Here is a 12,292-nt window from a genome sequence, read left to right as displayed (position 1 = left end):
TTACTACAGCAGTGCTATTTTTTCAGTTTTAGGACAGCAGGATGTCATTGGATTGAGGGTGGAGGATAGGTTGGATGGGCATACAAATTACAGCGTTTGGAAAGAGAGAATGCAGAGTATCTTTGAGGAGGCAGAAGTCTGGGATATCATGGTGCATACCACACAAACCCTGTTGTTGTGCCTACTGATGCTACTCAGTTGGCTGAGTATAATAAAAAGAAAAACAAGGGTAAGAGGCTGATTCTACACGGAGTCAAAGACCATTGCATTCCTCATGTGAGAGGAAAGAGAAATGCCCATGAGATGTGGACAACATTGTCCAATCTCTACCAGAGTACCAATGAGAACCGGAAAATCGTCCTGAAGGAGAAGCTAAAGAACATTAAGATGGGTAATGATAGTGTAGCTGGATATCTCACAAAGATTACTAATGTGAGAGATGAGTTGGCAGCAATTGGAGAGGCCATTCAACCCACTGAGTTGGTGCGGATTGCAGTGAATGGCCTCCCCCGTTCATGGATGAACTTTGCTAATGGGGTTTGTGCACGTGAAACCCTTCCCACATGGGAGAGGTTTTGGGATGATTGCATTCAGACAGAGATCAGGAAAGGTCAGCTTGGGCCAGCCAAGCCAGTTGAGCAGGATGAGTATGTAGCACTGTCGGCAGGAGGCAAGAAAGGCAAAGGAAAGAAGCAGGCTTCCACAAGCAATGGTGGGGGCAAAGGCAAAGGTAAAGGTAAACAAGGTGACACACAGAAGGACTATTCCAAGGTGAAGTGTTGGAATTGTCAAAAGATGGGACACTACGCAGTTATGTGTCCGGAGAAGAAGAAGAAGGGGAAGAACTAGAACGTGGCAGCTTCAGCAGAGGTTGAGGACTTTGCAGTTCGTTTTGACCGAGAGTTTGGGTTCACTGTGTATGAGTTCCCTAGTGCCGGATCACCTACCACACAGGTTCAGAGGGAGCATGCTTTTCCCTCGATTAGCGGAGCATCTTCAGGTATCTGGTATGTGGACAGTGGGGCTTCATGTCACATGACAGGGGTCCGGGAGTACTTCTCAGAGCTTTCAGAGAGTGGCACTGATATTGAGGTAGTACTCGGTGATGACAAAGCTGTCAGAGCAGTCGGGGTGGGGACACTGACATTTCAGAGGGAGTCCAAACCTCCCTTGAAGGTGTCAGACGTTCTTTATGTGCCAGGGATGAGGAAGAACCTCATATCCGTCTCAGCTTTGGAGGACAGAGGATATGAGGTACTGTTCAGGGGAGGACAGGTGTTGATGTATCCGTGGGGCACTCCAGCTGATTCAGCGAGAGTGATAGGTGTACGCCATGCAAAGGTGTACAAGTTTGCATTCCAGTCCCTTGTGGCATTGAGCAGTAGTACCGACAGCAGAGCTAGCAGTTCTGAGCTGTGTGAGATTTGGCACCGCAAGATGGGACATATGTATCATGGAGCCTTGAGGACCTTGCGAGAGATCACTACAGGTGTGCCAGATTTCAGCACTGATCACTTTGATACTTGCAGAGGATGTGCGATGGGCAAGTTTGCCAAATCCCCTTTTCCCAGCAGTGACAGCAGAGCGACTGGGATACTTGATTTGATTCATTCTGATGTGAGCGGTCGGATGTCTCATGTTTCCTTGAGTGGATATGAGTACTATGTTTTATTCATTGATGATCACTCCAGGAGGACCTGGATTTATTTCTTGAAGACCAAGAGTGAGGTCTTCAAGCGGTTTCAGGAATTTAGAGCTCTTGTGGAGACACAGACAAGTCGGAAGATCAAGTCCCTAAGGTCAGACAATGGGGGAGAGTACACCCTTGGAGAGTTTGTTGACTATTGTTCGGAGACAGGCATTAGGAGGGAGTTCACTGTTCCTTACAACCCCCAGCAGAACAGGGTTCCGAAGAGGAAGAAGAGATCCATCGTAGGGGCTGCCAAAGCCATGTTACATGATCAGGGGTTGCCATTGTTCTTGTGGGCAGAGGCCTGCAACACAGCTGTTTACTTGCAGAACAGGAGTCCGCATCGTGCCTTGGGGCACATGACTCCAAAGGAGGCTTTCTCTGGGAAGAAGCCTGATATTTGTCATCTTCGTATCTTTGGATGCATTACATACTCCTACATACCCAAGGAGAAGAGGACCAAACTAGAGCCCACCGCAGAGAAGGGTATCTTTGTGGGCGACAGTGAGACCTCAAAGGCCTTTCGGATTTACATTCCTGCACAGAGGAGAGTTGTTGTTAGGCGGGATGTGAAGTTCGAGGAGGACAGGGCCTTTAGGAGATCACGGGAGTATCTGGATCAGCCAGACCCTCAACAGCAGTTGAGTCAGTCGCAGGGATCCAGTGGGCAGGGATCAGGAGGATCTGGAGGTACATCTATGAGGATGTCAGGTCCGTCAGTGAGTAGTGGCTCACCGAGCCAGAGGAGCAGTGCTCCAGGCAGCACGCAGAGCAGTTCACTAGGGAGTCCACTGATGCATAGTTCACACGGTACCTCAGCTTATACAAGGTTCAGGTGCAGGCAGGAGGACAGCAGACAGACAGTCAGGAGTTCAGGCTCCTGATGATGATGGGAAGGAGGAGTTTCATTCTCCTATGGGAGAAGTGCACTCAGGGAAGAGGAAGCCCAAGTGGCTTCAGGACACCTTGAGAGATGCCACATCTGTTGTTGAGCCGAAGAGGCCGGTCAAAGAGAGTAGACCACCTGAGAGGTTTTGTAGCTATATGGCAATGGTTACCAACATCCTTGATGCTGAGCCTTCTAGCTATGAGGAGGCAGCTAGCCAGCAGGTCTGGAGAGAGGCCATGCAGGAGGAGTATTCTTCTATCATGAAGAATGATGTTTGGGAGGTGGTGCCGAGTCCTGAGGGCAAATCCGTGGTTACTTCCAGATGGCTTTACAAGGTAAAGCATGCTGCAGATGGCAACATTGAGAAATTCAAAGCGAGGTTTGTGGCTAGAGGGTTCTCCCAGGTAGAGGGAGTTGATTATGAGGAGACCTTCGCTCCCATGGCTCGATATACTTCGATCCGCTCCATTATATCGATAGCAGCAGAGATGGGTTGGAAGATCCACCAGATGGATGTGAAGACTGCATTTCTCAATGGCTTCATACAGGAGGAGGTGTACATTGAGCAGCCACAGGGCTTTGAGGTGCATGGGAAGGAGTCCCATGTGTGCAGACTGAAGAAGGCCCTCTATGGCCTGAAGCAAGCTCCCAGAGCTTGGTACTCCAGGATAGATACATACTTGCAGGGGTTAGGTTTCACAAAGAGTGAGGCAGATCCGAACCTTTACTTTATTGTGATAGGTGAGGAGCCTCTCATTCTGGTGCTGTATGTGGATGACTTGGTCATTACAGGTGCAGAGAGACTCATAGAGCACTGCAAGAGAGATCTTGCGACGGAGTTTGAGATGAAGGACGTCGGCTTGATGCATTACTTTTTGGGTTTGGAGGTGTGGCAGGAGGAGGGGCATTTCTTCCTGGGGCAGGAGAAGTATATTGTGGACATCCTTGGCAAATTCCACATGGAGGATTGTAGACCCATGTCGACACCGATGATCACCAACTGGAAGAAGCTTCATGCTTCGGATTTTGAGTTGGTGGATCCCACATTGTACAAGCAACTGATTGGTTCCTTGATGTATTTGGTCAACACTAGACCAGATATTTGTTTTGCAGTCAACACGATGAGTCAGTTTATGTGTGAGCCTAGGAAGGTTCACTGGGTGGCTGCAAAACACATTTTGCAGTACTTGCAGGGGACAGTGGATTATGCTCTGGACTACAGGCAGGGGGATGGAGTGAGATTGGCAGGTTACACTGATTCTGATTGGGCAGGTTGTGCTTCTGATAGGAAGAGCACTTCAGGGTGCTGTTTTGGGTTGGGTTCGGCAGTAGTGTCATGGTTCAGCCGGAAGCAGCAATCAATAGCATTGAGTTCAGTGAAAGCAGAGTATAGGCAGCCAGTCTAGCTAGTTGTGATACCATCTGGCTTCGCAAGATGTTTTTTGGCTTATTTGGTCAGCCGTTGAGACCTTCAGTGATTTACTGTGATAATCAGAGTTGCATTAAACTCACGGAGAATCCAGTATTTCATGACAGGTCAAAGCATATTAGGATCAAATATCATTTCATCAGAGACTGTGTTCAGAAGAGCGCTGTGAAACTTGAGTATATTCCCACTGATGAGCAGGTTGCAGATATTCTTACCAAAGCCTTACCACGGGGCAAGCATGACTACTTCGGGAAGAAGATGGGTGTGGTGAGGAACACCTTCCTCGGTAAGAGGGAGTGTTGAAATTTGGTACCGGAGGACAGGTGGTTCCCTAAGGCTTTGATCTTTGGCCTAGGGAAAAGTGTCCAAAATAATTTAATTTTTTCTCCTAAAGTGACTTTATAATTTTTATAAAGTTAAATCTAATTTAAAAGTGACTTTAAGTGATAAAATTACTAAAGCCTAATTTTAAAGTGATTTTTATAAAGTCAATGAAAAATTAGAAAGGAAAAGTGACTTTGGAAATAAATGACTAAGTGGGTCTTTATTAAAGTGGGGTGAATTAAAAAATAGAAAGTGAGATTTAAATGAGCATTTAATCTCAGCCATAGATCTCAATCTATTTCAGCCATTGGATTTAGGGATCACCCAAAAGTCACTTAGGGTTAGATTAAAGGAGGAAAAGGTCATTCATTCTCTCATGAGCAGATTGGGAGGAGAGCCAGAGAGCAAGAGAGATTTCTGAGCAGGGAGGAGAAGGAGACAGCAGCTTGGCACACATTCCAAGGCAGCAGTTGAGCAGATTTGTACAGCTGATTCAGCACACAGTGAAAGGCAGATTTTGGCACGATTTTCGAGGAGTGGTTTGCACAAAAATCAAGGAGCAGTTTGCTGGTTTTTCTACACGCAAAACGAGAACCGTACAGCGCATTTATTGCAAGCCGTATAGCGCATTTATTGCAGTCCGTACATCGCATTTAATGCTGGTCATACAACAGCATTTAATGTTGAAAGTGGGCACGAAAGTCTAGGAGGCTATACAGCATTTATTGCTGTCATGTTTGTTGTAATTTCCAGATTGCTGTGAGGCACGGGAAAAGAGATAAGTTGTAAATTTGCTTGCTGATTTTTTGCTGAATATTTCTCACTATAAAAAGGCAATTTTCAGAAATAAAGAAGAGCTCTCGAACTGGTTTTCCCCAAGAGTTGTAAGGGGTTTTTCCAAGGTCACCTTGACCAAAAATCTCTGTGTTTTAATGGCTGTTTGTAACTGCTGAATTTTATTTCTGCATTTTCCAGCATTCTGTAAAATTTCCAGAATTTGTGTTTTCAGCAAAATTTATTTTTTTCAGTGTTAAATGTATGGATATGGGAATGGGCATTTAACTATATGGGAGAAATAAGGTGAAACTGAAAACCGGGGTGGGAAAACAGAAATTTCTACAAAGACTGCTCCAGATATGTTTTCAAATGCTTCAAAGATGTCTTCAAAGGTTGCTCCAAGGGATGTCTTCCAAGGCTACTCTTCAGAATGTATTCAATAGGTCTGCACAACAGGTCCTCTACAAGCTTCTTCAACAAGTCTTCAAAAAGAGATTCAACTGATCTTTAAAGATGCTCCTTCACGTCTTCAAAGACTGCTTCAATAAGCCTGCCTCTAGTTTGCTTCTAGATCTGTTTCACAAGAGTTAAACCTTCCATTTCAACAAGTCCAAGTCTAGCACAAGATGCCTTGAGGTTTGCTCTCACAAGATCAAACTCTGTCATTTACAAGGTCGAGACTGCTTCTTCCGCATGGCCGAAGACGTACCACAAATATAAGATCTAATAGGCCGAAATTTATTTCGTTACAGTTCTCCTCAGGTCTGCAAAAGTCATTGCTCACAGATCTGCACTTAGGCCTGAATTTACAGAGGTTGGTAACAGACCTTCCACAGGTCTAAAATCTATGGTTTGTCTTAGCCTCGGGGCTAATCACAGAGGGCCGAAATTTCTCGTTACACGTGTGTATTTTATATTTTCACAGCACTGAAAAATCAGTTACAAAGTAACGAAGGTATGCTTCATAAAGGTCAAACTAATCTGTCTCAAATGAAGGTCAAGACCAGGTCCAAGTGAGGACCAAATTCTGCTCCAAAATGAATCCCAAGCAAACCACAGAAATAACTATAGATAGAGTCGAAAACAAAGGTCTCGACAGGTCTGAAAAAGGGCCAAAAATTAAACTATCCACAAGTCTGAAAGAGGGTTGAAACAAAAATTTCTCCGGGTCTGAAAAAGGGTCAAAAAGAGGTCTGCTACAGGTCTGAATTGTCCTGAAATTAACTTCAATGCCCTCAGTGCCGAATTACAGAGGTCTGCTCCTAGGGCCAAGGTTGCAGATTGTCAAGACAATGAGATTAGGTCTGTTAAGTCAAGGTTTGCTCCAAAAAAGAACCACAAGTATAACCAAAAACTAGAACAATAAACACCTTGATCCCTCGTCTTCCTTACATGAACAGCTCCTAGTTCACGACTTATGAACTTTTTTCCTCAAATCGAATTACTTTCGTGTATGCTTGACCGAGTGGATGGTAGAATGGAGGAGCATTTATGCCAATATATAGTAGTTTGATCATACAGGAAATATCATGTCTTTTGGCATGAGGTTGACTTGTGTTCATATAGTCTCCTGTTGGCTGACTTCAAATTTTTTGACTTATAAATTCAATATCTCTTCAACGAGGAGTTAGGAGGCAAGTAAATACTCGTTGGAAAGGGCTTGAAGTCCTCTACAAGCCTATGTCATCATTTCCTTGAGTTGGTGTCTCCTTTGACATCAGTGATGATTTTTCTTCCAACAATATAGTGCAATGTCATCAAATGGAAATATTGACCTTGAAATTAATTAGAGAAGAACCCCCTAAGATTCAAGAGTTAATTCAAAAACACAACAAAGTATTCCAAAATTTACCACTAGAGATGCCTCCTGAAAGAGAGATTAAATACATTATCGAAGTCGAAGCACCTAGTCAGGGCGACCCCAAAGCATCTATGATGATGAATCTATGTGAAGCTGCTAGGATTCCCAGATTTAGTTTGAGATAATGTTGAAGACAGAAAGAGTTCATCAAGGTATTGCTTCAGTTTGGGCTCCTTTATAATTTCTTGGATGAGCATGAAACAATATGGCAAAGGTTGAGTATATTGCAGTTGAATTAGCAATTTGAGAAGCAGTATAACTTCAGAAGCTACTTGCAGGTTTTGATCAAGTGCAGGTAACGACCATGATGACAGGCATGGTGTAGAAGGGAGCAGTGAAGCTCGAGTATATCTCCACTAATGAGCATATAGTCGATATGTTGATGAAGCCTCTTTCTAAAGGGAAGTTTGTGTGCTTCTGGGATAAGCTTGGGCTTGTGGAGAATGCCTCTCTGATTGAGAGGGAGTGATGATTGCATCATGGATATGGTTACTCCCTGTGCCATGTACTTTGACTCAAATTGGGGATGTTATCCCAATGTCAAGTACATTGACCGAAATTAAGGAGAATGGTTTGATAGATTAGATAGCATCATGGACAGACATTCTTCCTGTGTCATGTACTCTGATCGGAATTAGGGATGTTATCCCTGTATCAAGTACATTGACCAAAATTAAGAAGAGTGGTTCGGTGGACAGACATTCTCCTCGTGTCAAGTACTGTGATCAGAATTAAGGATGTTATCCCTGTGTCAAGTACCATGACCGAAATGGTCCATATAGGACATACTCAATGTCAGTTGACCACTAGATGGAGTATGGTCCTAGAGGTTGTAGCCTCCCAGCATCGTTCTCTGATCTCTTTCTAGAGTGAGCTTGCATGATGAGGCCTTTAATGTTTCACCTAGACTATGTCTATAGTTGTTTGATGGTAAATTGTGATTATGTTGATGCTGGTGATTATGATATTGATGATGATGCTTATCGTAATCTTGATCCTTCCTTTATGGTGAGTAAAACACCATAAGTGTTGATGTCGTTAATTTACCATGTGTCACAACTGTTGATGTGATTATGGTAACTTATTTTACCATGAGTCGCAATTGTCAACCTGATTATGGTACTTGGATTTGTTATAATCTTTTCTTAGAGAAATTTGTCAACATGAGAACATTTGGAGAGTCGTTATGAATACCTCCCTAGTTAAATGGGAGTGTTGAATTTTGTAACTATGGTCGGCCTTCATAATTATCATTTTTTTGGTCATTGACGTATTTTTGTAAAGCATATTCTTCATGCTATGGTCAAAAGAAAATTATTAAAGACACTTTCTTCATGTCCTTTGTGAAAACGAAAAATTTGAATTTCTGAAAAAGAATTTTTGACTCTAAAAAAGTCATGGCAACCTCCTCCTAGCGTAAGGCTCTAGAATATTTTTTCCCTACAGCACTAGGGTTTCAGTAGATTTTTTTTCTTGCATAACATTTGATTTTAGCCCATCTAATACACATTCATATAATAATCAAAACAAACCAACAACGAATAAACCATCCAAAATTCTAATAAACCATGTAATCCAAGTTCAACATATGATTCTGATATAATAGAATAAATTCCACCATGAGGCACACCCTATCCAAATGCATACATGTTGAATTTTTCCAAACATCGTTTACTAATAGAAAGAACCTTTTGCGAACTACGAATGTTTTTGTGTCGTCGAGCCGCACTCTGTTGTATTAACTCAGAACTTTTTACCAAATTGCAGAGCTTTTGCAATTGGACGTCATCGAACCTGCTTTGCCCTGCACAGGAACCAAAACCTCATAATTTTGCCACAAAGATTAATCACTGAGTGCTTCAGGTATCGCAACCCCTTGTTTTTTATTTCTCACTTCAACACCCTTGGGCTATACAGAATTGTTTTGTCATTCACTCGAGTGTAATTTCAATCAGTTACAGGTTGTTGTGTGATGTTCCAAACTTCAAGAATGTTGTTTCGTTTAGGAATGAGCTTCCAAGCGCAACAACTAAACTTCACTAGCTTTGACTCTATTTGCAAGGGTCTTGTCCCACTGTTGGGGATCAAACCAAATGAATGTTGTACCAAAACAATCAACAGAAAACCCTTGTTGTCTATAGATGACGTTCCTAGGCCAAGCGAGGATCAAACTAACCAAAAATATGTTGTCTTCCAAGTTATGTTTCCTGTGCCAATCAAAATTCAAGAACCAAAATAATTCTTTGCCCTTTCCAAAAGAATTTCGGTACCAAAACAGACTTCAAGTACCAAAACAATTCGTTGCCTTTCCAGATGCATTTTTGTGCCCAAACAGAATGAAGAAAAAGGTAGAATGGTGTCAACTACGATGGAATCTTTCACCACCAAAATTGACAAGAGAGAGTGGGGTCTTAAAACCCTCAGAGCTAATGCTCAAAAATAGATGAGACGATCCACACTTGATGATCGAAATGAATCCAATTCCTCCTTTATTTATAGGCTTCCTTGAGGGGTTTCATCTTCATAAATGCTTGAGTAAATCTTACTCAAAACCCAAATTCTGGTTTTTTCACCCAGCTACCACAAAACATGCCCAACAATGCGCATTTTTGGGGTTTTCCCCTTTTTGGGTGGACTATAGCCTACAGGGATGGATAGGCTAATGAGTATTATTTGTTCTCAATTCATTGAAGACATTACACCTAGTCAAGTGAGCTCCTTTAAATGTTCAGGTCGCCTCCAGTAAAGACGCACCCAATCAGCCAGACAAAAAGATATATATATATATATATATACAATGAACCTCCTCCTAAGAGAACCAAATCGCATAGCATATGTTTCAAAGAAGAAACTAGCATATTTTGAGGTAGCAAAGTGTTATTTCTGAGGCAGAAAAGTGTCATCTTCTGAGGCAGCAAAATCTGAGGCATAACAAGTTTGAGGCAAGAAGGCCGAATTTCTGATGATGAATCTTTGTGGAAGGACAAATTATGTCTTTGAGATAATGGTTGAATCTTTGTTGGACAAAACCTTTATGAAGGGCCAAACCTCTAGAAGGAAGGTAGTTCGCTTCGCAAATCTAATCAGATACTTTAGTGGGCAAATGATTTGACTAGGAGGATAGACCATGTTTGACCTACTTATTAACTAAGATGTATCTATGTTGAATTGAAGATTTCGCTATTGAAAATTTGTTGTTTTTCCCCCATGTGGGTTTTCCCAAGGTAGACTATTGTGTTCTTTGGTTGGTTGTCTCTTCATGCTCATTATGTTATAGACATTAAATGGTTGATGTCTTCTATGTAATTATTTGATAATGAAATGATGGATAAGAATGTGAAAAGAAGTAAACCAGCCTAGATCCATCTTATCTCATGATCTACCAAGCACTGAGAGGGATCAAATCTCTTTTCACTTTAAAAGACGTTTGCATCTTAGGTGATTTGATCCAAAGTTAAGATGGATCTAGGCTGGTTTAATTTTCCCCTTTAAATAAGCTATATTTCACATGAATATCATGGGCCAATACTGTTGGAAAATTCAAAGTGGTAGCTTATTATACCAATTTTCCTTGACCTTGATACTTGCTTGTGAATCTTAGTTAATCTTCTTTCTGTTCCTTAGTTAGATATTTTCATCAAACAAATATCAAGAACAAAATAAAAACAACAGATGACACAGAAATTAGGCTCTCAACCAGGGGAAAACCCAAAAAACTCTTCTCTTCTTATAGAATCTGCTTCAATTAAGACACAAAGACGCAAACCCTAGACCAAGTCCTTCTCCAAGTACCAAGGCAGCCCTGGAAGTCCTTCTTTGATTCTTCAAAAACCAGCTACAAACTGCAGCTTCAATTTTCCAACTTCAATACTGCAACTTGTCCTACAACTTCAACCCTGCAATTTCAACCTTGCAGCTTTTCTAGAAACCCTAATCCTGCTTCCTCCTGAGAATTTCCTAGAGCAAGATAGCGCCCAAGGTCAATGAGGTCAAGGTAGGGTATTCTTCCTTTTAAGTACAAGATTCTGCACTTTGTCCTACTGCGACTCAGACTTGCAACTTTGGCCTCTTTCTGCAGTACCAGAAACCCTAAAAATTTTGCACATGTGAGAGAGATTAAGCCCAAAAACAAGATTTTCATCCTCCTTGCTTCTTTTGGACCTTCGCTCTTCCTTTTCCATCTTCCCAGCTACAGATCGAATTCTTTCTTGAGAGATTGAACTTCTTAAGTGTGTGAGTGTTAAATGAGGTTGAACTGCTTCTTTATATAGCCTTTCCAAGGGGTCGAATTCCCTCCTTTAGGCCGACTTGTAACTGTCAGGGCCAATTTGTACTTTTGGAGTTTCCAAGACATTCTAGACTCAAAAATAATTCTTTTAACAACTACATTTTGCTCGAAAGGATCTTATAAACATGATGTTGACTCCTTTGACTCATGACAATAAATCCTAAGACCAAACAAACCCTAAAAGCATTAAACAAGCTTTTACCTAGAAGACCATCAATAAAGAGCATGATACCCATGCTTTATAATGATAAATTTTTATTTTCTTCTTTTGTTTGTTACATAGGATACATATTGAAATGAGTACAACAATAATTATGAAGACCGAAACTAGTTACATTCTTCAACAAATACCATAGGTTCTCATAACCATGGGTGAATACCATGAAGTTATTTTTATTATAACATTTTTGATTTATTAATTTTTTTATTTTGACCGAGTAACAATGTTTTCACGCTATTAATTTTATCTTTTATTTTACTTTTATTTTTATTTTTATTTTATGTAATTTGACCGAGTCAAAATGTTTAAAGAACGGGACATTACAACATCTCTTCCATACTGGGTTGGAGACTGCCTCTCGGCACAGATATTAGAAGCAATTATCAATATAGAAGACACTATAAAATTTGACACTTCTTTCATTCATGGGGATATCCCACTCTCTCAAACCCACTTTGTTGGAGACTTGTACACCTAGCCCTAATCACCTCATTATTTTATGTATTGTGAATTAGTTGGAGAAAATAATTCTTTACTCTTCCCTAGGCTATATCTAAAGATTTCACATTAGATATTATTATCCTATTTTAAAGGAAATTGAGCTAGACTCTATATAAGGAGAACCCTTCATCATTTATACTCATGGTTGGATTTATCGAGCTTCCACTCCTCAGATTTTAATGGACATATCTTTCTTGGAGCACATAGATGTATAAGGGTTCTTTCTTTGAGGACGGTGGTATCAATTCTTGCAGCTTTTCTATTTCTGTTTCTATTTGGTGCATAAATATTGATTGTAAATGTTCAAGTCTTT

At 41.2% G+C, this 12,292-nt stretch overlaps 1 protein-coding gene across 3 annotated transcripts in view; it reads right to left on the bottom strand.

The window, feature by feature from the left end:
- Positions 1 to 12,292, bottom strand: part of LOC149234134 (transcription initiation factor TFIID subunit 4b-like) — a 138,545-nt gene that overhangs the window by 67,616 nt on the left and 58,637 nt on the right. The window lies entirely within an intron of this gene.

The sequence above is a fragment of the Pinus tabuliformis genome, chromosome 8, assembly GCF_031772625.1.
Source record: "Pinus tabuliformis cultivar Carrire ecotype Pingquan chromosome 8, CPIR1, whole genome shotgun sequence".
NCBI lineage: Eukaryota > Viridiplantae > Streptophyta > Pinopsida > Pinales > Pinaceae > Pinus > Pinus tabuliformis.
The sequence above is the reverse complement of the archived record's forward strand: the minus strand, read 5'-3'. Positions and strand labels throughout refer to the sequence as shown.